At 36.5% G+C, this 3,969-nt stretch overlaps 1 pseudogene; it reads left to right on the top strand.

The window, feature by feature from the left end:
* Nucleotides 1–2,284: 2,284 nt before the first annotated feature.
* LOC107666616 (tenascin-like) overlaps nt 2,285–3,969 on the top strand; it is a 46,578-nt pseudogene continuing 44,893 nt past the window's right edge.

Raw genomic sequence — 3,969 nt, 5'->3', positions numbered from 1 at the left:
AATTGCAGCTTTGTGCTTTGTTACTACAAAATCTCAGCCTTCTGTCAATTCTATGATAAAATATAAACAATAAAGGTGTTTTTACGCTTTTTAATTTGTAGTGAGATAATTCGCCTTTATTATATTTAAAAATTATATTTTCCTCTTTAATATTTGCAGCACGAAATAAACATGAATATTTTAATGCATGTTGAAAAAAATCAGAACAATTGAATATAAACGAATGTCATGAATCGATCAATCAGAGTTTTAAAATAAGTCAAAAGAATGACGGATGCCACAAACTTTTTTGTTTTTTTAGAGGAGTAGGTCTATAGGTGGAATTTTCACATTAACTTCACGCAATATAACATGATTTTATTATCGTAATTTTGACTTTATTCTTCAAATATTATGACGTTAATCTTATTTAGTTATTTTTCAACATGGAACAAAAATGCTGCCATATAGGCTACTGAATGCAAACACAATTTTGGCACAGCGGCCCAAAAAAAAAACAAACAAAAAATAAATAAAAAACAAACAAGACCCTTTGCAGTTCCGAATGATGTATACTCTTACCTTTATGAGCAAAAATGACGGCGTATTTTTAAGTTTCCGCTGTTCTTAAAAATAAAATACAAGTGATCCCGCTGGCGCCTCCATGTGCTGCAGAGCACCCTTCAGCTTCCACTCACGCACAAACTATTGGATTTGCGCCTAACAGCGCTCATTTATCTAGGTTAAATGTTTAAATTAATACTGTGAAATGCATGAAGTGTTTTATGTCTGTTTATTTTAGGCAAGTCATGTTGGTCTGAGAAGGCTAAATTGATCAAACATAATGCTCAACTCGCTGTCTGCCACTGCCGCTTGGTCTATTGGTAATATTGAATCAACCTTAAGAATTAATTTTGTTTCAAGAATAGGAAAGACCTAACGTTAAAGATCAAAATAAGCGCTACAGATGTGAGAATGCGAGATTTGTTGCTGCTAGACGCTCTCGCTCTTTCTCTGCTGTCTGTAGGCTTAGGCTAATTTTTTCAATGAATTTTAATGAATATACTAATTAATAAAATGAATATTGTTTATTTTTTATTACATTCATTTATTTTTAACACCGCACCCCCAGCACCCCCATTTTTTCGTGGGCTACACTCCAGGGGGTGCTGCAGCACCCTCAGCACCCCTACTTCCCGCGGTAATGCGTGTAGGTGGTGATATCTCTTTTGAATCGCTCTGAGGTCCTGCAGTCGAGTTTTCCTCTCCAGCATCGCACACGCTCAGACATCTGAGACATGTGGAGGCAGCGCGGACATCCAGAACCAGCTTCAGATGAGCGTTCCCACGCTGCGGAGGAGACCGAGACTCTGGCCCCCATCCACCATCCACAAATTACACAGCTCCATGTCCAGATATGAAGTCATCCCAGATCAAGTGTGCAGACGGGAAAGGCAGATTTTATTAATATGTTCAAAGACAAAAATGGACTATATTTTTAGGGATCTGGCAGAGTGTCTTGGAGAAATAAAAACTATCTTGAAATATGATTCAACAATAAGGATATTGATAGTGATGAGCGATGGTCCTCATAGTCCTGGAAGATGTAGTGGCAATAAATTTAGTTCAATAACTGGTGCAGATTTTGTGTGTGTGTGTGTGTGTGTGTGTGTGTGTGTGTGTGTGTATATATATATATTGACAGCTGCACTCAATATAAACTGTAGTTGACAATGACATGGACTTTTGTCATTTTTGTGTCAGCTATCACTTTAAATATTAATGGCTGCAATTAAACACTGCATGAAGAAAAACGTTCTTGTCATTTAATGCTTTTTACTGTATTTAGAGTGTGTAAGTAATTATTTCTGTGCTCGTTTTAATTTCTGTGAAACTTTCTGTTTACACATTTAATGTAATGCATTCCAATCAAGGTTATAGTTAACTAAACCCATAAAATATACATACTTGAAATAAAGTAAACCTTAAATAAATTAAATTAAATATACTTATACGTATTTCTTTATTTAGTTTAACTTGATGTAGTAAAATTACTAAAACTAAAACATGAAATAGTATAATAAAAAATACAAATTTTACTGAAATTAAAATTAAAATAGGAATCAAAAATAAAAACTAATTCAAAATATGAATAATTACCACAATTGTTTCTGAAACGATGGTGCTTTGAATGGGTTTCCCAAAATGTTTCTGCATTTTTTTTTTTTATTCTTGCAATTACAGTGATATTTTTCTTTCTTTCTTTCTTTTTATTATATGTTTTGTGTGTTTGCTTTTTCAGAGACAGCAGCACTTTGTCCAGACTCACCAGGCAGGCCTTCTTGCCAAGACAAGCATCCATTAGTGCAGAAACATGGGTTCAGGAGGCCTGACATTCAGCTGTTTGGTTTTGGCAACCCTGATGACTCTAAATCACGCCGGCCTGGTAAAGAAGATGATCAGGCACAGACGGGAAGCTCTGACGATTCCAGGCATACACAACATAACCCTTCCAACCTCTTCCCAACCGCTCGTTTTTAACCACGTCTACAACATCAAAGTTCCCGGCAGCTCTTTATGCTCGGCGGATCTGGACTCTCCCGCTGGTTCAGATCTTGAACAGAAGGATGCACCATCTGGCTCAGAAGTAACAGACCACACACTGGACAGCAGTAATCAGATCGTCTTCACCCACCGCATCAACATCCCCAAGCAGGCGTGTGGCTGTATGGAGGGACTGCCGGACCTGAAGGAGCTCCTGAATCGGCTGGAGATGTTGGAGGGCGAGGTGTCGACGCTCAGAGAGCAATGCACCACAGAAACCACCTGCTGCAGCGCTCAGGCCACAGGTACACTTTCCACACATTTTTCACATCTTTATTGAGGGTGGAATGTTTCACAGTGTTACAGGCAGTCAAATTTTAAAGGTCTTTCAATGTTAAAATAATTCAAGTTTAATATGCAGAGACAAAGAAATGCTTATGTTGATTTCTTCACAGAGTATAAACACCATTAAAACACTGATCGTTTTGTGCATTATGATCGCAATAAAGCCCAATCAATTGCATAAGTTTAAGGAGGGGCTGATCAATGGTGGTGAAGTGTTTCGAAAAACCTGTCAAATAAACCTGTAAAAAAAAAACTGTAAATAGTCATTATTTTTTAAATCAGTTTGGTAATGCTAATGGTGCATAAATTAAACTCTTCAATCATTAACCTTTTGATGCCCACCTTCTTTTTGGGCAAAGGTCTAAAAATGACCTGCTCAAACTAAAACGATTGCCTTTCACTAACCTTTAGTAGGCTACAGCTGACATAAAACTGGTCTCTTGTTTGTTTGTTTGCTTGTTTGTTTTTAATTTAACCTAAGCGACATAATTTTAATAATTTACATTTACATTTAGTCATTTAGCAGACGCTTTTATCCAAAGCAACTTACAAATGAGGACAATGGAAGCAATCAAAATCAACAAAAGAGCAATGATATGCAAGTGCTATAAGTCTCAGTTAGCTTAACGCAGTACACGTAGCAAGGTTTTTTAATTATATAATAAATAAAAAGAAAACAGATAGAATAGAAAAAGAATAGCGCAAGCTAGTGTTAGAGGCCTTTTTTGCTTTTGGTAATTTTATAATAAATAACAAGAAAACAAATAGAATACAAAAAGATAAGAAAAGCTAGTGTTTTTTTTTTTTAAGAAAACAAGCAGTAGTTAGAGGGTCAAAAAAAGATGGAAGAGATGTGTTTTTAGCCGATTCTTGAAGATGGCTAAGGACTCAGCTCCTCGGATTGATTTGGGGAGGTCATTCCACCAGGAGTGAACATTTAATTTAAAAGTCCGTGAAAGTGATTTTGTGCCTCTTTGGGATGGCACAATAAAGCGACGTTGACTTGCAGAACGCAAGCTTCTAGAGGGCACATAAGTCTGAAGTAATGAATTTAGGTAAAGGGGTGCAGAGCCAGTGGTGGTTTTGTAGGCAAACATTAAT

This window comes from Sinocyclocheilus anshuiensis, unplaced genomic scaffold (genome assembly GCF_001515605.1).
Source record: "Sinocyclocheilus anshuiensis isolate Anshui unplaced genomic scaffold, SAMN03320099.WGS_v1.1 scaffold245, whole genome shotgun sequence".
Classification (NCBI taxonomy): domain Eukaryota; kingdom Metazoa; phylum Chordata; class Actinopteri; order Cypriniformes; family Cyprinidae; genus Sinocyclocheilus; species Sinocyclocheilus anshuiensis.
This window is presented reverse-complemented; position numbering and strand designations above follow the sequence as displayed.